This window comes from Schistocerca cancellata, chromosome 1 (genome assembly GCF_023864275.1).
Source record: "Schistocerca cancellata isolate TAMUIC-IGC-003103 chromosome 1, iqSchCanc2.1, whole genome shotgun sequence".
NCBI lineage: Eukaryota > Metazoa > Arthropoda > Insecta > Orthoptera > Acrididae > Schistocerca > Schistocerca cancellata.
Window position 1 is genome coordinate 1,058,979,146 of NC_064626.1, and position 26,191 is coordinate 1,059,005,336.

Below are 26,191 nucleotides of genomic sequence, written 5' to 3' on the forward strand. Positions count from 1 at the left end.
TGTCGCAGTTCGATGTAGCAGTCAGATGGCGATCCAGTAACAGTAAAAAAGTTAAGGAACAGTTTTGGGTTACTGCAGATAACGACTGAGGGCCACACGACGACGACACATTCTATATTTCGTCGAAATAATCCGAAAAACACTTTTAACAAGCAGCAATTAAATTTGTATGCGAAGATTGAGAAAGAGAATAAATTTCAGAGAGAAGAGTTCTTTTGTTATTATTAAGCAAGAAATAGAAATCCTAAGGAAAGGTTACGTAGTTTGTTGTAAAAGGGAAGGTTATCAATAACACAAGAGTTATAGAGAAGACGGAAAGGTTTCAGTATTCCTGTGTGTATTCGTCCTCTGCTAGTCCGACTCCATTTCACACAGTTAGTCGTCACTTGACTCGGTTATCAGCAGTACTTTCCCAGTGACTTGGATTAATACTAGCCTTGGTCACGTTGAAGGCATCCTTGAAGCGAAGGTACGGCCTTCCCATTGGCCTCACACCCTCCTGAAGTTCCTTGTACAGCAGGTTTTCGGCATTCGCTCAGGATCCATGCACCTGACATGTCCCAGCCACCTTAAATGTCGGTGGTTCAGAAGTACATGTGTGCTGCTTCTGTTTGCAAACTGTAACACTTCAGTGTTGGATACTGTATCTCTCCAAGACATCTGAAGGATCCCCAGAGACAATGAGGATGAAAGCTGATCAGTTGAGATTCGCTCATAGCAAGAGTAGTCCATGTTTCACAGCTATAGAGAAGGGTGCTGAAAACACAACATTTATATACTTGTAATACAGTAATATAGCAATACGGTACCCGTGGTCTAGGGGTAGCGTCTTTGATTCATAATCCTAACGTCTTTGGTCCCGGATTCGATCCCCGCCACTGACTAAATTTTGATAAATAATCAGCATTGGCAACCGAAGACTTCCGGCATAAGAAGGCAGCCTCATTCTGCCAACGGCCTTGTCAAAGAGGGCGGAGGAGCGGATAGAGGTTCAGGGCACTCTCTTGTCCTAGGGGTGAGAATTGCCCCTAAAGGCGGAAGAATCAGCTATGATCAACGACGTGAGGATGCAGAAGGCAATGGAAACCACTGCATTAAAGACACCTAACGTGTATCCACAGGACATGTGGCCTGTAAATGAAGAAGTGTCATGATGATCTCTCCTTTGGCAAAAGATTCCGTAATAGTCCCCCATTCGGACCTCCGGGAGGGGACTGCCAAGGTGGAGGTTACCATGAGAAAAAGATTGAATAATCTACGAAAGGATAAAGTTCTACGAGTTGGGGCATGGAATGTCAGAAGCTTGAACATGTTAGGGAAACTAGAAAATCTGAAAAGGGAAATGCAAAGGCTCAATCTAGATATAATAGGTGTCAGTGAAGTGAAGTGGAAGGAAGACAAGGATTTCTGATCAGATGAGTATCGGGTAATATCAACAGCAGCAGAAAATGGTATAACAGGTGTAGAATTCATTATGAATAGGAAGGTAGGGCAGAGGGTGTGTTACTGTGAACAGTTCAGTGACCGGGTTGTTCTAATCAGAATCGACAGCAGACCAACACCGACCACGATAGCTCAGGTATACATGCCGACGTCGCAAGCTGAAGATGAACAGATAGAGAAAGTGTATGAGGATATTGAAAGGGTAATGCAGTATGTAAAGGGGGACGAAAATCTAATAGTCATGGGCGACTGGAATGCAGTTGTAGGGGAAGGAGTAGAAGAAAAGGTTGCAGGAGAATATGGGCTTCGGACAAGGAATGAAAGAGGAGAAAGACTAATTGAGTTCTGTAACAAGTTTCAGCTAGTAATAGCGAATAACCTGTTCAAGAATCACAAGAGGAGGAGGTATACTTGGAGAAGGCCGGGAGATACAGGAAGATTTCGTTTAGATTACATCATGGTCAGACAGAGATTCCGAAATCAGATACTGGATTGTAAGGCGTACCCAGAAGCAGATATAGACTCAGATCACAATATAGTAGTGATGAAGAGTAGGCTGAAGTTCAAGACACTAGTCAGGAAGAATCAATACGCAAAGAAGTGGGATACGGAAGTACTAAGGAATGACGAGGTACGTTTGAAGTTCTCTAACGCTATAGATACAGCAATATGAATAGCGCAGTAGGCAGTACAGTTGAAGAGGAATGGACATCTCTAAAAAGGGCCATCACAGAAGTTGGGAAGAAAAACATAGGTACAAAGAAGGTAGCTGCGAAGAAACCATGGGTAACAGAAGAAATACTTCAGTTGATCGATGAAAGGAGGAAGTACAAACATGTTCCGGGAAAATCAGGAATACAGAAATACAAGTCGCTGAGGAATGAAATAAATAGGAAGTGCAGAGAAGCTAAAACGAAATGGCAGCAGGAAAAATGTGAAGACATCGAAAAAGATATGATTGTCGGAAGGACAGACTCAGCATACAGGAAAGTCAAAACAACCTTTGGTGACATTAAAAGCGACGGTGGTAACATTAAGAGTGCAACCGGAATTCCACTGTTAAATGCAGAGGAGAGAGCAGATAGGTGGAAAGAATACATTGAAAGCCTCTGTGAGGGTGAAGACTTGTCTGATGTGATAGAAGAAGAAACAGGAGTCGATCTGGAAGAGATAGGGGATCCAGTATTAGAATCGTAATTTAAAAGAGCTTTCGAGGACTTATGGTCAAATAAGGCAGAAGGGATAGATAACATTCAATCAGAATTTCTAAAATCATTGGGGAAGTGGCAACAAAACGACTATTCACGTTGGTGTGTAGAATATATGAATCTGGCGATATACCATCTGACTTTCGCAAAAGCATCATCCACACAATTCCGAAGACGGCAAGAGCTGACAAGTGCGAGAATAATCGCACAATCAGTTTAACAGCTCATGCATCGAAGCTGCTTACAAGAATAATACACAGAAGAATGGAAAAGAAAATTGAGAATGCGCTAGGTGACGATCAGTTTGGCATTAGGAAATGTAAAGGGACAAGAGAGGCAATTCTGACGTTACGGCTAATAATGGAAGCAAGGCTAAAGAAAAATCAAGACACTTTCATAGGATTTGTCGACCTGGAAAAAGCGTTCGACAATATAAAATGGTGCAAGCTGTTCGAGATTCTGAAAAAAGTAGGGGTAAGCTATAGGGAGAGACGGGTCATATACAATATGTACAACAACCAAGAGGGAATAATAAGAGTGGACGATCAAGAACGAAGTGCTCGTATTAAGAAGGGTGTAAGACATGGCTGTAGCCTTTCACCCCTACTCTTCAATCTGTACATCGAGGAAGCATCTATGGAAATAAAAGAAAGGTTCAGGAGTGGAATTAAAATACAAGGTGAAAGGTTATAAATAATACGATTCGCTGATGACATTGCTATCCTGACTGAAAGTGAAGAAAAATTAAATGATCTGCTGAACGGAATGAACAGTGTAATGAGTACACAGTATGGTTTGAGAGTAAATCGGAGAAAGACGAAGGTAATGAGAAGTAGTAGAAATGAGAACAGCGAGAAACTTAACATCAGGATTCATGGTCACGAAGTCAATGAAGTTAAGGAATTCTGATACCTAGGCAGTAAAATAACCAATGACGGACGGAGCAAGGAGGACATCAAAAGTAGACTCGCTCTGGCAAAAAAGGCATTTCTGCCCAACAGAAGTCTACTAATATCAAATACTGGCCTTAATTTGAGGAAGAAATTTCTGAGGATATACGTCTGGAGTACAGCATTGTATGGTAGTGAAACATGGACTGTGGGAAAACCTTAACAGAAGAGAATCGAAGCATTTGAGATGTGGTGCTACAGACGAATGTTGAAAATTAGGTGGACTGATAAGGTAAGGAATGAGGAGGTTCTACGCAGAATCGGAGAGGAAATGAATATGTGGAAAACACTGATAAGGAGATGGGACAGGATGATAGGACATCTGCTAAGACATGAGGGAATGACTTCCATGGTACTAGAGGGAGCGGTAGAGGGCAAAAACTGTAAAGACAGAGATTGGAAAACGTCAAGCAAATAATTGAGGACGTAGGTTGCAAGTGCTACTCTGAGATGAAGAGGTTAGCACAGGAAAGGAATTCGTGGCGGGGCGCATCAAACCAGTCAGTAGACTGATGATAAAAAAAAGTATTTTATCCATCTTCAGCAACTATAGTCGTATATAATGAAATAATAAGCAACCAGTAACATAAAAGAAATTTAATTTCATTACCAGCATCGGGCACGTATTGCCCTTGTTCAGAAGGATGTGCCTATCACATTATTTGTGCGTGTCAATTATAAAGTGTATTCATAAAAATGCCATGGCCCTAAAAATATAAGTAGGAGCAGTAATTTATACAATAATGAATCCATTCGCACAATAAGACATCTTAGATGCCCACCTGTAGTTCATATACGAGGTGCATTCAAGTTCTAAGACAGCCGATTTTTTTTCTCTGGACTGGAAAGAGATAGAAACATGCGCATTGTTTTAAAATGAGGCCGCGTTCATGGTCAATACGTCCCAGAGATGGCAGCACCGTAGAGCATATGGAATTTTACCACCAGTGGCGAGAATGAGAACTGTTTTAAATACTTAAAATGGCGACGTTTTCCTTACTTGAACAGCGTGCAATCATCCGTTTTCTGAATTTGCGTGGTGTGAAACCAACTGAAATTCATCGACAGTTGGAGGAGACTTGTGGTGATGGAGTTATGGATGTGTCGAAAGTGCGTTTGTAGGTGCGACAGTTTAATGAAGGCAGAACATCGTGTGACAACAAACCGAAACAACCTCGGGCTCGCACAAGCCGGTCTGACGACATGATCGAGAAAGTGGAGAGAATTGTTTTGGGGGATCGCCGAATGACTGTTGAACAGATCGCCTCCAGAGTTGGCATTTCTGTGAGTTGTGTGCACACAATCCTGCATGACGACCTGAAAATGCGAAAAGTGTCATCCAGGTGGGTGCCACTAATGCTGATGGATGACCACATGGCTGCCCGTGTGGCATGTTGCCAAGCAATGTCGATGCGCAACGACAGCATGAACGGGAATATGTTTTCGTCGGTTGTGACAATGGATGTGACGTGGATGCCATTTTTCAATCCAGAAACAAAGCGCCAGTCAGCTCAATACAAGCACACAGATTCACTGCCACCAAAAAAATTTCGGGTAACCCCCACTGCTGAAAAAATGATGGCGTCCATGTTCTGGGACAGCGAGGGCGTAATCCTTACCCATTGCGTTCCAAAGGGCACTACGGTAACATGAGCTTCCTACGAAAATGTTTTGAAGAACAAATTCCTTCCTGCACTGCAACAAAAACGTCCGGGAAGGGCTGCGCGTGTGCTGTTTCACCAAGACAACGCACCCGCACATCGAGCTAACGTTACGCAACAGTTTCTTCGTGATAACAACTTTGAAGTGATTCCTCATGCTCCCTACTCACCTGACCTGGCTCCTAGTGACTTTTGGCTTTTTCCAACAATGAAAGACACTCTCCGCGGCCGCACATTCACCAGCCGTGCTGCTATTGCCTCAGCGATTTTCCAGTGGTCAAAACAGACTCCTAAAGAAGCCTTCGCCGCTGCCATGGAATCATGGCGTCAACGTTGTGAAAAATGTGTACGTCTGCAGGGCGATGCGATTACGTCGAGAAGTAACGCCAGTTTCATCGATTTCGGGTGAGTAGTTAATTAGAGAAAAAATCGGAGGCCTTAGAACTTGAATGCACCTCGTAAAGTTGACGCAGTTTTATGCAGTCACTGTGAACTACATGTAGTCATCTAAGAGCTCGTACAGTATGAATGGATTCATTATTGTGTTACTTATTTCTTCTGCTTGTATTTTTTAGGAGCACGGCAGTTTGCTGTACACACTTATTATTGACACCCACAAATAATGCGATAGGCACATCCTTCTGAAGAAGTAACCACAGAACAAATTAAATTTGTTTTATTCGACTGGTTCATTATTATTTGATTATATATTTGTAATTTAGTTGAGTAGTCCGTTTTTCTATACTCTGTTTCTCAATCTAGCCATGAAAGACAATGCTTTTGCGATTATGTTACTAATCCCAGTGTCCACACACAAGTTACTACATATTGTAGATTCCAAGTTCCCAAGTAGGTAAAGTCATCAACTACTGGAGAGAACTGTCGTCAGTGCTGATGAATGGAAGGTTGGTGGTGTCCTGCGCCACGAGCTTAGTCTTTTTTGGGCTGATGGTAAGACTAAATTTTTCACATGCATGTGATAATTTGCTAATTAGGTACTGCATCTGATCTTCTGTGTTTGTGACCAGAGCTGCTTCGTCTGTATACAAATCACGAATAGTTGCTGTATTTCCTCTGAATTGGCTTGAGGTAGGGAACGTTGAAAAAGATTTCCAAAGAAGATCTGAAATAGAGTTTGACCTAACACACCACTATTAACAGGGAATGATTCTGAAGTTTCACTGCTGAAGCAGATTGTTGCTTTCATTTTCATATGGGAAGAGGCATTTATTTGTAGAAATTAGTCTTTACAAATTTCGGAAGGATAAGCAAACCATTCATATTCTATGACTCTTACACAATATTCCACGGATTCCCTAGCCTAGACTGACTCACTTAATGTGGTTTAGTGAAGTGACGGGATCTTGCCAACTCTCGACAGACGAATAGGCGGATGGCAGCTACTGACATCCGTGATGAAACTTTACAGTATCACCACAAACCGTCGGCGAGAGTTACTCGAAGCTGCGATGAGATCTCGAGTTGCCATGCTGACATCCTACCAGAGACAACAGAGACTTTTGTGGTGTATAAAACACGGGTGGGCAACAAGATGCCCACCAGCCGGATCTAGACTGCTATTGGCTTCAATCCGAATCGGGAAAGAAATTTATGGGAGAGAGAGAGAGAGAGAGAGAGAGAGAGAGAGAGAGAGAGAGACTGTGAGATGCTCGCTTTGTACTCCTGTAACAATGGTTTTGTTTGTTTTTTTGTTTGAACTCATTGAATAAATTCCTGAACTTGAAATGCACATTAAACTGGTGTTATCATGGTGTGTGTTATAACTGGAAGAGAAGGAATGCAGTCACTGCAAAATACATTCATCCCCTTAGGCACTGAATTCACTTGCCCCGTTAAAAACTGTTATCTTTAGTACCGGTGCACATTACAAATAAACAAAATTGTACTACATCTTAAGCAGCAATCGTGGATCGCGATATGTTCTGGTCTCTTATGAAAAAAAAAAAAAAATATATACTAGCTACAGGCACTGAGGTGTGCAGTGCTGGCTGTGTTAATTTGAAATGTACATGAAGCTTTTTGGCATATAAATGAAAACGTTTAAGAAAAATTCAATTTACACACATCAAAACAGGTATTACATCATCTCGGTTCCGGAACCTGTACAGAAACTGGAATAGAGATCAACATAAGCATTTCCGCCCTTTTAACTGCTCGCGAAAACCAAACATTGCATGTTGTATCACCATACAGCGAGACATTCAGAGGTGGTGGCCAAATTGTTGTACTCACTGGTACCCCTAATACCAAGTAGCACGTCCTCTTCTACATCTACATCTACATACATACTCCGCAACCCACCATACGGTGCGTGGTGGAGGGTACCTCGTACCACAACTAGCATCTTCTCTCCCTGTTCCACTCCCAAAAAAACGAGGGAAAAATCACTGCCTATATGCCTCTGTACGAGCCCTAATCTCTCTTATCTTATCTTTGTGGTCTTTCCGCGAAATGTAAGTTGGCGGCAGTAAAATTGTGCTGCAGTCAGCCTCAAATGCTGGTTCTCTAAATTTCCTCAGTAGCAATTCACGGAAAGAACGCCTCCTTCCCTATAAAGACTCCCACCCGAGTTCCTGAAGCATTTCCGTAACACTCGCGTGACGACCAATCCTACCAGTAACAAATCTAGCAGCCCATCCCTGAATTCCTTCTATATCCTCCCTCAATCCGAACTGATAGGGATCCGAACCGCTCGAGCAGTGCTCAGGAATAGGTCAGTAGTGCCTTATAAGCGGTCTCCCTTACAGATGAACCACATCTTCCCAAAATTCTACCAATTAACCGAAGACGACTATCCGCCTTCCCCACAACTGCCATTACATGCTTGTCCCACTTCATATCGCTCTGCAATGTTACGCCCAAATATTTAATCGACGTGACTGTGTCAAGCGCTACACTACTAATGGAGTATTCAAATATTACAGGATTCTTTTTCCTATTCATCTGCATTAATTTAAATTTATCTATATTTAGAATTAGCTGCCATTCTTTACACCAATCACAAATCTTGACCAAGTCATCTTGTATCCTCCGACAGTCACTCAACGATGACACCTTCCCGTACACCACAACATCATCAGCAAACAGCCGCACATTGCTATCCACCCTATCCAAAAGATCATTTATGTTGATAGAAAACAACAGCGGAGCTACCACACTTCCTTGGGGGGTACTCCAGATGATACCCTCACCTTTGATGAACACTCACCATCGAGGACAACGTACTGGTTCTATTACTTAAGAAGTCTTCGAGCCACTCACTTACTTGGGAACCAATCCGATATGCTCGTACCTTAGTTTGGAATCTGCAGTGGGGCACCGAGTCAAACGCTCTCCGGAAGTCAAGGAATATGGCATCCGTCTGATACCCTTCATCTATGGCTTGCAAGATATCATGTGAAAAAAGAGCGTGTTGCGTTTCGCAGGAGCGATGCTTTCTAAAGTCGTGCTGATGCATGGACAGCAACTTCTCCGTCTCAAGGAAATTCATTATATTCGAACTTAGAATATGTTCGAGAATCCTGCAACAAACCGATGTTAAGGATATTGGTCTGTAATTTTCAGGATCCGTCCTTCTACGCTTCTTATATACAGGCGTCACCTGCGCTTTTTTCCAGTCGCTCGGGACTTTCCGTCGGGCAAGAGATTCGCGATAAATGCAAGCTAAGTAAGCAGCCAATGCAGTAGAGTACTCCCTGTAAAACCGAATTGGAATCCCATCAGGACCTGGCGATTTATTTATTTTCAACCCATTCAGCTGCTTCAGAACCCGAGGGATGTCTGTCACTTGCTCCATACGGGAATCTGTACGAGACTCAAACGGCGGTATGTTTGTACGATCCTCGTGCGTTAAAGATTTCTCAAATGCTAAATTTAAAATTTCAGCTTTCGTTTTGCTGTCTTCCGTTGCCAGGCCAGACTGATCAGTGAGTGACTGAATGGAAGCCTTCGACCCGCTTACCGATTTTACGTAAGACCAGAATTTCGTGGGTTTTCAGCAAGATCTTTTGCTAAGGTATGACGGTGGTAGTGGTTGAATGCTTCGCGCATCGCTCTTTTTACAACAGCACGAATCTCTACTAACTTTTTCCTGTCCTCATTCTCCCGATCTTTCTTGTACCACGAGTGCAGCTGCCTTTGCTTCCTGTGCATTCTCCGAATTGCGCTATTAAACCACGGTGGGTCTTTTCCGTCCGTAACCCACTCTTTCGGCACATACTTGTCCAATGCGTGATTTACAATGTGTTTAAAATTTGCCCATAAATCTTCCACGTCCATCGTACCGGAAGGAAATGAAGTCGATTCATTTACTAAGTGGGATGCTAACAACTGTTCTCCTAGCCTTCTTGACCGACTTTTTAACTTTCGTAACAATAGTCGTAAAGACAACATCATTATCACTAATCCCTGTCTCAACACTGACACCGTCGATGACGTCCGGTCTGTTCGTGGCTACCAGATCTAAAATATTTCCATTACTCGTTGGCTGTCGATTTAGCTGCTCAAGACAGTTTTCGGATAATGTGCTCAAAAGTAATTCACACGACGGCTTGTCTGTACCACCTGTAATAAATCTACAGACATCCCAGTCTATACTAGGTAGGTTGAAGTCGCCTCTGACTAATATAGCATGATCCGGGTACTTCTGCGATACAGAATGTAGACTCCCTTTGAATGGTTCTAGAACTGTCACAGTGGAACCTGGTGGCCGGTAATTACACCCCACAATTAACTTTATTTGCCCTAGCCCTGTTAAACGTTTCCAGATAACTTCACACTCACACTCTTCTTCGACCTCAGTTGACACTATATTTTTGTCAACTGCAATGCAGACACTACCTCCTACGGTGTCTAATCTGTCTTTCCGATACACGTTCCAACCCTCACTAAATATTTCAGAGCTTCCTATCTTAGGGTTCAGCCAGGTCTCAGTCCCGAAAATAATTTGCGCGCCACACGCTTCCTGGAGGGCAGTAAATTCAGGAACTTTATTCCGAACATTCTGAAAATTTACTGCTGATATCTTGAGAGCTGAAGTGTCTTTACAATGAGCGCGTCCTGATTTCCCTGCCTGCACGTCGACTGATGAGTGTTCATCAGGACACCTCGCACTGTTGCCTAGCCTAAAAAAACCCCATGTGCACGCCACAAGTGCTCTGCTACCCGAGTAGCCGCTTCCTTTGTGTAGTGCACCCCTGACCTATTTAGGGGCGTCCTACAATTCCCCACCCAACAACGCAAGTCTAGAAATCTGCAGCCATGACCGTCACAGAGTGGACGAAGCCTCTGGTTGAGACCCTCCACTCGGCTCCAAACAAAAGGACCCCGATCCACCCTGGGAACGATGCTGCAAGTAAAGAGCTCTGCTTGCACCCTGCGTACGAGGCCAGCGGTCTTCACCAAATCCGCCAGCCGCCTGTACGAACTGAGGATCGCCTCAGAACCCAAGCGACAGGCATCATTGGTGCCGACGTGAGCAACTACTTGCAGACGACTGCACCCCGTACGCTCGATAGCCGCAGGCAAGGCCACCGCCACATCTTGGATGAGGCCCCCCGGGGGACAAACTGAGTGAACGTTGGCTTTCTTTCCAGCCCTGTGCGCTATCTCCCTAAGGGGCTCCATCACCCACCTAACGTTGGAGCTGCCAATAACCAGCAAGCCTTTGCCCCCGTGTGCCTACTCGGGCCCTGCAGAAGGAGTGGCCACCTGCCCACTGACAGGATGAACGGTCGAGGCCAGCCGGCCAGCCTCCACATTGGCCCTCCACCTCGAGCGACGCGAACCCGTTGCAGTCGGCCACTCACCCTGAGGTGAGTACACTAGAAGGTGCCTCAGTGGCTGAGTCAGCGGACGCAGCAAGCGACACCTGGGGTGTATCAAGCGACGCGCCAGACCCTCCGCCGTCGCTGCACCTCGAGGCAGCAGCCTGAAGGCAGCTGACCGTGGCCAACAGCACGCTCAGCTGCTCGCGAACCGCGGCCAGTTCCTCCTGCGCTCGCACACAGCACGCACACACCCTATCCATCCTACTGCTAATATCTTGCATTAATACATGAATGTATTCGTCGTGGCATACTATCGGCAATTTCATCAAGACACTGTTGGTCCAGTGTCCCACTCCTCAACGGCGATTCGGCGTAGATCCCTCAGAGTGGTTGGTGTGCCACGTTGTCCATAAACAGTTCTTTTCAATCTGTCCCAGGCACGTTCGATAGCATTCATGTCTGTAGAACATGCTGGCCACTCTAGTGGAGCGATGTCGTTATCCTGAAGGGAGACATTCACAAGACGTGGACTATGGGGGCGCGAATTGTGCGACGCCAATATGCTACCGATATAGTTTGCACTATCGGTCGGAGGGTGGCATTCACGTATCGTACAGCCGTTACGGCGCCTTCGATGACATACGTCACGTCCCAGACAATGCCACCCCAAAACAGTAGGGAACCTTCACCTTGCTGCACTCACTGGACAGTGTGTATGAGGCTTTGGGCCTGATCGCGTTGCCTCATAACACGTCGCCGACGATTATCTGGTTGAAGGCATATGCGACACTCATCGGTGAAGAGAACTTGATAGCAATCCTGAGCTGTCCATTCGGAATGTTGTTGGCCCCATCTGCACCGGACTGCATGGTGTTGTGGTTGCAGAGATGGACCTCACCATGGACGTTGGGAGTGAAGTTGTGCAGCCTATTGCACACAGTTTGTATCGTAACACAATGTCATGTGGCTGCACGAAAAGCATTATTCAACATGGTGGCGTTGCTGTCAGGGTTCCTCCGAGCCATAATCCGTATGTAGCGGTCATTCACTGCAGTAGTAGCCCTTTGGCGGCCTAAGCGAGGCGTGTCATCGACAGTTCCTGTCTCTCTGTATCTCCTCTATGTCCAAACAACTCCGTGACGTCTGGACACTTCCCTTGTTGAGAGCTCTTCCTGGCACAAAGTAACAATGCAGACGCGATCGAACCACAGTATTGTCCATCTAGGCGTGACTGAACTACAAACAACATGAGCCGTGTAGCTCCTTCCTGGTGGAATGACTAGAACTGATCGGCTGTCCGACCCCCTTCGTCTAATAGGCGCTGCACATGCATGGCTGTTTACATCTTTCGGCCGGTTTAATGACATCTCTAAACAGTCAAAGGGACTGTGTCTGTGATACAATATGCACAGTCAATGTCTATCTTCAGGAGTTCTGGGAACTGGGGTGATGCAAAACTTTTTCTGATGTGTGTATTTGAAGGGCATATTATCTGGACAGGGAGACACTACTGATTTGGGTGAATTACTAACAATAAATTTTCCAATAGTGAAATTGTATTTGAAGTTTAGTTTCGCTTTCCAAAACATCTGACAACTGAATTTACATTACTCATTAAAATTACATACTTTTTACTATTTCAGTCACAAACAATGAGATTTATACAGCAAGTATTATCTAACCTCCCTAAAAAAACATAACGACAAATCATGAGATCACGTATACCTGTGTTAACAAATTGTAGAAACATTACAAAAGGGAAGTATCTAACTAGCCTTTATATCAAATCTGTTTACATACATTCTGGGGCTACTAAACAATTGTCATTTATCAGCCAACTCATCTACAATAACGCCCTGCCAAAACGAAAGTCTTAAGTGTTTATCATCTTTACCTTGCTTGCAAAAAGACTTCTGCTTCCACATTTATGTTTCCAATAATACATCTATTTGTAATCTGATGCATTTTTGCTGACAGACAGGTACCCACTGCTGTGCACCAAGCGCTCTCTTACTTCAGCATTACAATGTCAGACCAGAAGCAGTACCTTTGGCTCTGCTGTCGTGCTCAATCAGCGATCCGCTTTGTAGTGCCCATCAGAGACATACATCATGCATTATATAATAGTTTCATATTAGTTTACATTAGTGTCATTACAATATTCGGGCGCCACATATAAGTGTACCGCATTAAACTCCTTTCACACTCCTCCAGCCGTGTTTAACAAATTTGGCACACTGTACAACAAATGTGAGGTAAATGTATATCATTACTGATAAGTAGAAATCTCGAGTAGTATAGAACAATTACAGTATAGTCCTAAGGACCATTATCAATTAACATGTCTTGAGCTGCACAACATCTTTAAACTTGAAAGAACTGAGAGTGCTCAGGTGCGCTGATACTAATCACAATCTGGTTATAATATGAGTATACTGTCTTGAAAGTTTGCTGGCAAATAAATCATATAAAGCTAAACCAGTAGAGTCCTAAAAATCAAGATAATGGTATGGGATTGGGCAAGGGAAAGGAAGGGACATGGCTGAAGCCGTATTGAAGTGACTGCATCAACAAGTCCATTTCTTTTTATTTCTTGCAGGTTCAACAAATGGGCAGTAACCAATGTGGATTGCATTCAGTGTACAAAGATATCTGAACTCCCAATTATTTTCCTCAGTGATGTGCACAGATACAATAGGTACTTTGAAACAAAATACCAACAACCACAGTTGGCGATTATGGTAATATCAGCAATGTGATGACCAGCATCATCACTGCTCTTCTAGTGGAGATTCTTCAGGCATCAAAAAGATATATGTAGTAACTTATGTCGAAGTATGATTACCAGTAATAAATTGCTCCAATACCATGAACAGGGGTAGGAGAACGGATAATGGAAGGTATGAAAAGGTAGCAAAGGTAAGGTAGTGGAACAATCATTTTTATCTATGTCGGCATGAGGTAATCTATCTGTCCAGAAAAGTTCAGAGTCCTAATAAAATTACAGACTTGATGACACAACAACGCTTTACATCAAAGTGAATAGGCAAAATTGACAGTGAACTCTGAATGAGACCAAATCAATAAGTGTGGCATCAGGCTGCCAGTTTCACATAGAATAACCGAACATAACAGAGAACATCAGCGATTCATAATATTATACGTGGCTCTCAGTGGCCTTGTATATGCAGTGTTGTGACATAATTATTTAAGAAAACCTAACAGTGAAATCAACAACTGAATGGCTTCAGGTGAACTTATACTTGGAATACATGCAAATCTTTGTGTGTAAAACAAATAAATTCTGATCTTAATAGCTATAAAATGATTGAGCCTCCAAGTAGCCTAGTACATGAAGTAAAAGCAGACCTTAAAAGCTAAAACTGTGACAGAAGTCATCTCTGTGGCTCAAAGTGACCTTAATCTTAGAGAAATCATCTTTGTGGCTCAAAGCAATCCAATACACCAGATAGCTTAAAATGTGACAGAAATAACTGACCTTAATGTGACACAAATCATCTTTGTGGCTCATTGTGTCCTAGTTTTACATAGTATAAACATCAAAGATTAGAAATTATCATAAGATATCATTTACCTACGACTATATATGGCACTCAGAAGCTTATTCGTAATTCATAATGAGGATATGTAACTCAATATGACATTTACAAGAACATAGTGCATTAATAGCCGTATTACACAGATGTATGGCTCTATATTCCCTGTACATGTACGTATTAGACAAATAGCATCATAAAATAAAAGTTTGGCAATGTATAAGTAAAGACACAATATCTATGGGTTGTATAGCACCCTCATTGCTTCATAAATTTCAATCTATTAAATGCCCTATATTTCCAACACTGCACATTTTCACAGGGAAGGACATGGGAGTGATTGATAAGGGCAATGCACTTCATATGTAAAGAAAATTATTAACAATCATTCGTCATTTATCTTGAATCAAAATCTACTATGGTCAAATCAAAGAAAAAGTTTGATTATAGTACATGCAAGCATAAAGACAGCAGCACTAACTGTAATACAGTTTAGTCACTAGGTAAAGGTAACATATCACAGTAAATCATGAGATAAATAAGCAACATTGAGGGTAAACTGCAGAAATGATGGAACCTGGAAATGTGACTATTAACATGGAAAAAAAGCAGTCATGCATGCTAACATAAGAAGGCAATATTATATGATATCTCAAAAGGAATGGTGAAATTTTTTTTGGTGCGAAGCTTCTGTGACAGTCTCCGTCAAACACCTCCAATCATATAGCACAAGGTAAGACCAATTTTCCTAGAAAGGACAAAACATACACAAAATACATATTAACATCACACAACATGATTTTAGAAGAATCATCAACATATCAATATAATCCTTATTATCAGAGTGCAGCTCAGAGCATGAACACTCGTCAAACATCAACATTCCACTATTATTCCAAAACTTTAGTGCAGCCAATGGCATTGACACTCATTAAATATTCTATCAATATTCTTATACATAGCACAAATTGCGGAGAAGCATCTGTATCCTAAATCTCTATAGGAAATATTTCTAATTTACCTAGCACATTAAAAGGAAAATGGTTATAAAGGCCTGCCAGGAAACTGTGTGAGAAGTGTCAGTGGTGTTTAGTATTCCATATAAATTGCTTATGTTATGCTTTCTATGTAATGCATTACCTGCACAACTTTACAGTTGGCACATCTCACATTTTCATGTGCTTCTATTTATGAGCATAACGGCTCATATGGATACAGTGAGACTTCGGTATATTAGTTCTGTAGAAATTCGAAAATGGATGAGTAAATGCAATGGACATGAGTTACATGGTACTGTGATTTCTTACATTCTCATAGGTAAAAGCAAGTAAAATAGTGACATCATCAAGTACAAGAGATATATAGCAAAATAGAGATCAAGAATGGGCATAAATGAAATGTGACAACATCATAAATTATAAAAAAGGGTAACTAACAAAAATGTAATAATACATTATGATGAAATAGCATAATCTTCAGTAGTAATAGCATTTTGCATAGGGTGTGCAATAATGGCAAAAGAGAGTGGCATAGCATCATAGAAAAACTAAACGTTACATGATATCAGTAAAGACAAAATAGCATCAGAAGCAAATGACCTTAAGGTATATAGAGGCTTTATATAAAAGACACAAATTCTTATTATGAAAAAAAAAATTGAGTTACACTTTGCAGCTGTCAGACCACCCAAGGGATGTGGTCCACTGGACACATCTCAAAATCAATGGAATCTCTTTCAGTTGTTGTTCTTGTGCACATACATATGAAAGCAGAAAAATGTGCAAGGCCGAATCTTACAGTAAGAGAATCTAGCTGCAAGATTCTCCCTATCGGGCATGTTGCCACCTAATAAAATGCTTAATAATCAAGGAAGCATGAAAAGTATGTACAAATAAAATACATATAAGAATGAAAAATGTATCAGGTAAAAAATCTGTGTGGTCATATTGCTATGTACACTCATATGTACGAGTAAATCAGATTAGGCATATATGGAAGCTGGCAATATAAATACAAAAATCAGTAAAAAATTTGGCAAGTATCATAGTTCCTGAAAAGTAACAAAAAAAAAATCATACAAAGCCGAAGGATATGTAAATAGCAGTGAGCCATGCATGGCTCGTGTTTTTCCCATTTATTGTCTGTCATCTTCTATTACGGTACTGCCGCCTCTTTTTCCTATTCCATTTACTGGCGTCACTAACGTCTTGCCTTACTTGACCGTGAGCGGCAGCAGCAGAGTGTATCGATAAATGCACTGTTGTACCCTCTCTGGAGCAACTGATAGTATTTCCGGGTCGCCTGGCAGTCAGTTCGGGACAGACCAGCAGTGCAGTCAGGATCCAGCAACAGTGAATTCGGGGGACGGAGCGCCGGCGAGGCGCAGACAGCCAGTGTTCGCCAACGGCTGGCGACACAAGTGAACTGTCTGATGGAGGTAGATTGGAGTGGGACGACCGTTGGTTTGTCGTTCGTTTGGTCGTCTCATCGGCCGATGTACATGTGGTCCTTTACCGTTTCCGGGCCTGAGTAGTTGGTCCGTTGGCGTGGAGCAGCGAGGAAATCTCCACAGCGAGTAGTTTGACTGGTGCCACTGGCGGTCTCTACGCGGTGTCTGAGTGTATGGGGCTGTTCCCATTGCTATGAGGTCCATGGCTCACCGACTCTGGACACGAAAGTTGAATTTTGATTTAATCTACCAGCAAGTCAAGACTGTTCAAATTGTGTCGTTTGGAGTTCGTTGTCGGCTGTTGGGATAGTCCCGCGAGCAACAACGTGTGTTTTCAAGTTGACAAATTTTAGCCACCGTCCGTTGGAGTTTAACTGTATTTGGTTATTTGAATTGAAGTGCACCAGGGGAATCTGCTGCCTTGTGGCCGTTAATGTTCCGGTTACCTGCCCTGGCTGTTGACGTAAATTCAGGCAGTGTATTTACCTAATTGTCTTGTCGCTGTCCAGCATGGTGTGTAGTTTGACAGCTCAATGTGTAATTGGTTGTGGGCGCCAATACCCTCTACGATGTTCCATTGAACTCCCTGTTGTGCGCTGTTCGGGTGAAGCGGAAGTTATCTCGTTGGTGGGTCCGTTCACTGTCTGTCGATTGGGTTGTCGTCGGATCGACAATGGTTGGGCCGACTGCCTGTCTCACCTACGCGAGCGTTAGTGTTTGAATTGCAGACATTTTCTTGTTTGTTCTTCTTGTTTGTACTTCTGTAGCTTCTAGCCGATTATTTGACTAAGGTTGTATAGCCGTCTGACGTTTTGGGCCTCCATTCTAATTTAAGATCTGTTCTATATAAAGCCATTGGAATTTTTAACATTAATGTTATTGAACCTTAAGTGTTGCGACTTCAGCCGATTTTGAATTTAAATTATTTGCTCTTAAAGTGTCAGATTCTTTGGGCCTTAAGCCTAATTAAGGAACTATTTAAAGATAGGGATTTGCCTTTAAATATCTGACTTCGGTAGAGATTGTTAGTTCTATTTGTTCGGAGCGTACGTCCTATGATGCTTGTTCAAGTTCATTGTCGTTCCATTAACTCAGTTTTTTTTATTACATAGGACGGCTAACACTCTAACCACACATGCTTAGCTACCATGCCGGCAACCGACTGAGTTCCAAAAGCACGACTCACGCCCAGTCGTCACAGCTTTAATCCCGTCAGTAGGTCGTCTCCTACCTTCCAAACTCCACAGCCGGTCCGCTGCGAACATTGCAGAACTAGCACTCCTGCAAGAAAGGATAATTCCGAGACATGGCTTTGCCTGGGGGATGTTTCCAGGATGAAATTTTCACTCTGCAGTGGAGTGTGCGCTGATGAAACTTCCTGGCAGATTAAAACTGTGTGCCGGACCGAGATTCGAACTCGCGACCATTGCCTTTCGCAGGCTAGTGCTCTACCGACTGAGCTACCCAAATTCTGCAAGGTCCGCTGGAGAACTTGTGTGTAGTCTGGAAGGTAGGAGACGGAATTAAAGCTGTGAGGGCGGGTCGTCAGTCGTGCTTGGGTAGATCAGATGGTAGAGCACTTGCCCGCGAAAGGGAAAGGTCCCGATTCGAGTTCGGTCCGGCACACAGTTTTAATCTGTAAGGAAGTTTCAGTGTCGTGAATAATTTGAAAATCATGGATTTCGGTATTTGTAAGTATCAGATTACGCGCCGGAACTTTAACACCTTTGTGCGGCATCGTAAATCACATACAGAGTAAAACCAAAGACAAAAAATATTCGACAATCAAATCAGTGGAAAACAAGGCGGAACATAAGAATGCCGATGAACCGTGGAAAAATTTTGCACAAGTTAGTAAAGCACCTTGCGCCGAAAAATATCTGACTACTGTTATCGCTGCAGAGTGGTTGAGAGGACAGGATATAATTATATATCTGACTGTTTTAATATAAAAATTTCACAAAGCCAAGAAATGGCAGGGCCGCCGCCAAGTGTAACTCTTCTTTTTTGGTTTGTTTTATTTGAATTCATTCAATGAATGCCTGAAACTGGAACGGATACAAAACTGGCATTTCAGTTAAGTTTAGCTGTTGCGGTGTAGACGTACAATGTGAAGGTGCTTTATACTTACCCACTATACTTGTATCGACTACCACGACACGTTCTTAAGAAGGATATCCAATCATTTAGCCTATGGGCCACACTATTTCTTCCACTGAGGTCCAAGGGCCAAGACCGAGGTACAAACTATCTACGTTTTCTGGAGGCCTAATACCCTTATACCCTAGTACTGCTCGGAACTCGTCGATACGATTCAGAAGTTTTCGTAACGCTTACCTCCACTCCACCTTAAAGAGCTGACGCTGAGTGGAATTACAGTAGTCATTATCCAACGAAGTGCTTATTGTTTGACATTGAGATCTGGTCTTAATTTCATTTATATATTGGTGCAAATGATTACCACTCGTAAAGGACGTTGTAACGCGCTTTCACGAACGTTTGTTATTTCCATACGTGATTAACATCACAGCAAGCGGTCAGAACATAGCTAGAGCTGCATGTGTTATCAGCACGACGGGATATCTTCCCACCACAACATACCATGCCAACTGATCAACTGCGGTCACCAATGGCATGGCTCCAGTACACTTGGATAAACTATCGTTCATCATACCAACGTAGTTCAGTGTTGAATACGTGGACGGTAATTAAGAAATCTATGGCAAGGAGTGCGGCGGCGAACTCAAACCCGCGTTTTCTGTCGGCACTTACGAACAAGTGTCCAGGTCATTTCACTGCGACAGTGGTAGCCGTTGGGCTTTGCGTATTTTTACGACTACTTCAGACAATGATGAATGACAGTGACGTCTTCAGGAGAGTAGAAACGTTCAGCAACACAGCAACATTTTGTGGGTAGTGGCGATATGAGCGATCTGAAAAGTAAAATATAATGGGCCTAGTGTGTTTACCTAGTGCGTTTTATGGCTACAGCTTCTTAGTGAGTTAGTTAGTTAGTTGGTTGGTTGCGTGTTCCATTGATCAATTGCACGGTACGGTAGCCGTTATGATGTGGAACGTGTCAAGTGCACAAGAAACGCACATATGAAACAATATATATATATATATATATATATATATATATATATATATATATATATATATATATATTACAATACAGAGTTAAAGATGAATATGAAGTGAAGATACACTGTGTTCCACATTGGGTAAATAATTTAATTAAAAATGCCTTAAGGATAAAACCAGTGCAATTCCTTAGTCACAACCCTTGCTCTTAATACTATTAATTGCCGTCATTTTCATTTGCAGTTACATCCTTTTTGTATGGATTTGTGTAAATATGCTGAGGAACGGAGGATAGTTAGTGAGTGCAGAAATCTTAAAGAGCAATAAGGACATCTTTATATTTTCTAACTGAGTCAAGTAACAAGACAGTGTGTATAATTTGCAATTAAAAAATGTCAGTTCTCAAAGAACGCAATATAGAACGTTATTATGAGACCAAACATTCTCAGAGTTATTCCAACCGGAAGGCAATGGTAGAAACTTATATGTCTTTGAAAAGCGGTCTGAAATATCAAGAAACGTTGTTTGAGAATGTAAATACTGAACAAGAAACAGTAACTTGTGTTAGTTTCCTCATGGCTTACTTAACAGCAAAGTATGGAATCCCATTCACCGACGGCTAAATTATAAGGGATTGTATGATTGCCGAAGTTGAAGAAATGTAGCCAGAGAAACCTAATTTATTATTAAACAGCAGTTTGTCAGCAAACACAGTGGCTCGAAGAGTAAATGATACTGCTGAAAATACATTAACTCAGTTGTCTGAGAAAATTCTACACTTACAGTGGTTCTCTTTGGCTTCGGCAGAGTCGACAGATGTTTCAGATACTGAACACGCGCTACTTTTTAATCGAAAGATAAACAAAAATTACGAAGTGTATGAAGAACTTCTTGACGTTCATAGCGTTATTCAGAGCACTGTCGCAGGAGCGGAAATTTTTACAGGAGTGGAAAATGGTGATCAGAGAAAAATCTTCAGTAGGAAAACTTAAGGTGTATCGCAACTGATGGCGGGGAAAACATGTGTGGAAAAAATAAAGATGTCGTTGTTCTTGCGTCAAAGGCAGCAGAAAATGACGGTGGATCGAAACCATCAATCGTACACTGCTTCATTCATCAGCAGTCTTTGTGCGTAAAATGCTCGGACGATTCAGAAGTTTCAAAGCCAGTCATGGCAACTGTTCATTCCATAAAGTCACATGCTCTCAGTCATCGTCAGTTCCACGAGAATCAAAACAAAACGACTTGGCTGTGGAAAAGCTCTGATGCGACTTTTTAAGATCCGAACAACAATCGAAATTTTCTTGAGTGAAAGAAGTCGTCCTTTGTTTGAGTTACAAAACACTGAGTTGTTATGGAATTTATCATTTTATACAAATTTAACTAAAGACATAAACGATCTTAATATAAAATGAAAAGGAGAAAACCAGATACTGCATCATTTGTCCACTCATGTTACATCCTATTGAGAAAAGACTGTTTTATTTAAGTCTCAAGTGAACAAAAAGTGTTTTACGCATGTTAATACATGGGAAACATTTAGCCAGCAGTCAGAGACTCCATTCCCGGAGGATTCTGGAACTGAAACTGTAATTATTTTAAAAATAAATTCTGAGAAAAAGCTTCCAGTAGCCAGGATCGCATAAATTATACTTTATTGTTTACAAACTGTTTCGATAAGTGTAACTGTCATCTTCTGGTCTCGAAATTTTTTTTTGTAAAACGTGTTCCATTGTGAGTTGGTACCTCGTGCCACGCTGTTATTATGGTGAATAAAATACCGCACATTGTACATAGGTTTGTATGCAATAAAACCATTTACGCTGTATAGTTCGTCTAAGATGGAATCACTATGCATGTTACATGTCACGCAAACATAAACAGATGTACAAATGTGCATTTATAGTATATCGTGCGTCTTAAGGATTCAAAAACATCTGTGAGTGTTACTTATGCGAACATGCCCATGTGCACAAGGTGTTTTTAACTATAAATGGTTTTATTGTCTATAGACGTCTTTATAACGTGCTGTATTTTGTCCACCATAATGATAACATGGCATAAGGTACTAATAATACAACAAAAACTCTTTTGAAGACCAGAAGATAACAGTTACACCCTTATTGTTTATATTACATTACAACTATTTTAGAAGAAAGTTGTCTGTAGATATTTAAGCCTGCGCTTCAAAATTTGTCGAAAAAGAGGCATTATCGCTAATTAAATCAATAGTGTGCATAGCTGCTGCCTGTGGCGAAACAAGCGCTGCGTCATTTGAGAGATACAGAGGTGAGCGTGTGTCCCAGTTTACTGCTACTAGCGCCACATCATCATAACGCGCCTGTGTGTAGCATGCAAAGCACTGCGCCATAATCTAAGGATGAAATTAAATATTAAAGACACTTTTCCAAAATTTGTCAATATATGCTTCAGAATGTTAATGTTACAATCTTTAGATCTCAAAATAATCAGATGAATAACTTTCGCTAAATAAATTGTCTTAAGAAAAAGCAAGTTGTGCAAAATAATGCAGCTAGAAAGCTAAAAGTCGTTCACAGTATGAAAATGTATGTCAGAATCAACTGTTACAGGTTTGATCGGAGCAATATTTTGGCTTAAATCAGTGTTTTTACAAAAAATTGAAGGCACGAAATATTAGACTTAGAAAGACGAAAATTCGTATGAAGTTTCAATTTGATATAAAAACATTAAATGTGTGACCCATTAAGCTACCCCTAATAGTTTTTAAGAAATTTACTAGAAACTAAATTTGGATTAAAAAATCTTTGTTTGTAATATATTAAGTATCATTTGTACTAAAGCTAGAAGGTTTTCATTATAGCACTTGATTATATCCATTAAGTAACACAATTTTACCAAATTTGAAGACTTTAATGTAAATAACAATCAATAGATGGCTCGTAGAGAAGTAGCTGAGAGGTCATGTTCTATTGTCGGTTCCGTTCTACAAACTGTAAGCGCCAAAGTTTAAATGCAGTCGAGCTGAAATTTTTTGTGTCATTAAAGCCAACTTAACTGTGTCCATAAAAAAATTATGAATATTGTAAATTGATACACAACAGGGTCATTAAATAATGCGGGTTCGGGGAAGCAGCCATTTAGATGCTGTTACCTGTGCATAGAGCGTTTGGCCGTGCGCTGCGCCTATATATACAGGGTGGGCCATTGACGGTGACCGGGCCAAATATCTCACGAAAGAAGAGTCAAACAAAAAAACTACAAAGAACGGAACCTGTCTAGCTTGAAGGGGGAAACCAGATGGCGCTTCGGTTGGCCCGCTAGATGGCGCTGCCATAGTTCAAACGGAAATCAACTGCGTTTTTTTTAAATAGGGACCCCCATTCTTATTACATATTCGTGTAGTACGTAAATAAATATGAATGTTTTAGTTGGACTACTTTCTTCGCTTTGTGACAGACGGCGCTGTAATAGTCCCAAACATATAGCTCACAATTTTGGACGAACAGTTGGTAACAAGTAGGTTTTTTAAATTAAAATACAGAACGTAGGTACATTTGAACATTTTATTTCGGTTGTTCCAATGTAATACATGTACCTTTGTGAACTTATTTCTGAGAAGGCTGTAACAGCGTGATTACCTGTAAATACCACATGAATGCAATTAACGCTCAAAATGATGTCCGTCAACCTCAATGCATTTGTAATACGTGTAACGACATTCCTCTCAAAAGCGAGTAGTTCGCCTTCCGTAACGGTCGCACATGCATTGAAAATGCGCTGACGCATGTTGTCAGGCGTTGTCGGTGGATCACGATAGCAAATATCTTTCAACATTCCCCACAGAAAGAAATCCGGGGACGTCAGATCCGGTGAACGGGCGGGCCATGGTATGGTGCTTCGACGACCAATCCACCTATCATGAAACATGCTATTCAATACCGCTTCAACCGCACGGGAGCTGTGTGTCGTACATCTATCATATTGGAAATACCTCGCCATTCTGCGATACATCTTGTAGTAACATCAGTAGAATATTACGATGGAAGTCAGGATACATTGCACCATTTAGATTGCTATCGATAAAACGGGGGCCAATTATCCTTCCTCCCATAATGCCGCACCATACATTAACCCTCCAAGGTCACTGATGTTCCACTTGTCGCAGCCTTCGTGGATTTTCCGTTGCCCAATAGCGCATATTATGCCAGTTATGTTACCGCTTTTGGTGAGTGACGCTTCGTCGCTAAATAGAACTCGTGTAAAAAATCCGTCATCGTCCCGTAATTTCTCTTGCGCTCAGTGGCAGAACTGTACACGGCGTTCAAAGTCGTCGCTATACAATTCCTGGCGCATAGAAATACGGTACGGTTGCAATAGATGTTGATGTAGCATTCTCAACACTGAAGTTTTTGAGATTCCCTATTCTCGTGCATTTTGTCTGCTACTGATGAGCGGATTAGCCGCGACAGCAGCTAAAACACCTACTTGGGCATCATCATTTGTTGCAGGTCGTGGTTGACGTTTCAAATGTGGCTGAATACTTCCTGTTCCCTTAAATAACGTAACTATCCGGCTCACAGCCCGGACACTTAGATGATGTCCAGGATACCGAGCAGCATACATAGCACATGATCACAATAGCCATACATCAACACGATATCGACCTTTTCCGCAATTGGTAAACGGTCCATTTTAACTCGGGTAATGTATCACGAAGCAAATACCATCTACACTGGCGGAATGTTACGTGATACCACGTACTTATACATTTGTGATTATTACTGCGCCATCTACCACAATGCGAAAAAAGTGGTCCAACTAAAACATTCATATTTCTTTACGTACTACACGAATATGTAATAAAAGTGGGCGTTCCTATTTAAAAAAAAACGCTATTGATATCCGTTTGACGTATGGAAGCGCCATCTAGCGGACCAACCATAGCGCCATCCGGTTTCCCCTTCCAAGCTGGACGAGTTTCATTCTTTGTAGTTTTTTCGTTTGACGCTTATTTCGTGAGATATTCGACCCAGATATCAATCGGTCCATGTCAGTCAAACGCCGATGGCTCTAATGACGTCAGAGCTATACACTACCAAACGTATGTGGTAAAAGTAACAAGTGAACTCGCGAGGATTGTACACCATCCCGGGAATAGCTGTTTGTGTGCCTCCGGTAGTGTTGAAAAAACTGCGTGTCAAGTGTTGAGGTTATTTTCCACTTTTGTCGCTAGCAATTAACTTTGATGATTGGAAATTTGGGTGTAGGATCATTTTAATTGGCACTTACCATAGAGGTCGCTTCTGAACTGCTCGTACTACTGCTTATGATGCAGGTACCATTTCTATTTTTATCAGGAATATTTCTTTGTAGATCGATGAGCTTTTACTGACTTATTAGAGTTGAAACTCAGAACTTTTATTTATAGACATAGTTCTTATTCCAGTGAGTAAATTGGAAGTACGAACTATTCTTTGAGTGAGCACAAGAAGAATGTGGAATTGCAGACTGGAAATTATGGCCACTATGTTTTCCATCACTTTCTAGCTGATCGCAAAAATAGATTTCAGTATCCTGTAAACGATGGCGAAAATTCTTATTCTTATATTTACCCCCTTCTGCCTCCCCGCCCCACATGCCTTATGGGTATCTTTAATGAATTCTTGTTAGTTAACGATTACAAATCAGATATGGAATTCATGAACAGATACTGTACGGGAAATGTTTGCCATGTGCCAGCGAAGAAACGATCTCGCAACTTTGCTGCACAGAATTTGCAACATCATCGTGCAAGCCGGAGCCGTGGTACGGTGACAGTGCAGCGCGAGGCACACAGCGATCAGTACAGCTGACTCGGTACACTCCTACCCGAACTTCTACTTTATAGAGCGGTAGGTTATACGAGAACGCCTGTTTAGTATTCAATTGTGGAGGCCAAAGAGACTGATCAGGCCCAGGTGGTTGTTTTTGAAATGGCTGTTAAAGACTGAAAAAACTGTCTGTTTATGAGAAACATCCTTTGTTAACCGAATCAGTAAATTGCATTGTTTTCTACTCGTTGACTGAAT